Source organism: Colobus angolensis, unplaced genomic scaffold, assembly GCF_000951035.1.
Source record: "Colobus angolensis palliatus isolate OR3802 unplaced genomic scaffold, Cang.pa_1.0 Scaffold161, whole genome shotgun sequence".
Lineage (NCBI taxonomy): Eukaryota > Metazoa > Chordata > Mammalia > Primates > Cercopithecidae > Colobus > Colobus angolensis.
The window spans coordinates 4,422,427-4,422,828 of NW_012114722.1; positions in this window are offsets into that span (position 1 = coordinate 4,422,427).

Genomic DNA, 402 nt, shown 5'->3' on the forward strand with positions numbered 1-402 from the left:
TATCAATTCTTCCACTCTTTTTTCAAGATTTTTATTTTCTTTTTGCTGGGTACGTAATTCCTCCTTTATCTCTGAGAAGTTTGATGGACTGAAGCCTTCTTCTCTCATCTCATGAAAGTCATTCTCTGACCACCTTTGATCCGTTTGTGGTGATCAGCTGTGTTCCTTTGGATGGGGAGATGCGCTTTGATTTTTTGAATTTCCAGCTTTTCTTCCCTGTTTTTTCCCCATCTTTGTGGTTTTATCTGCCTCTGGTCTTTGATGATGGTGACGTACTGATGGGGTTTTGTTGTGGGTGTCCTTCCTATTTGTTAGTTTTCCTTCTAACAGTCAGGACCCTCAGGTGTAGGTCTGTTGGAGATTGCTTGAGGTCCACTCCAGACCCTGTTTGCCTGGGTGTCA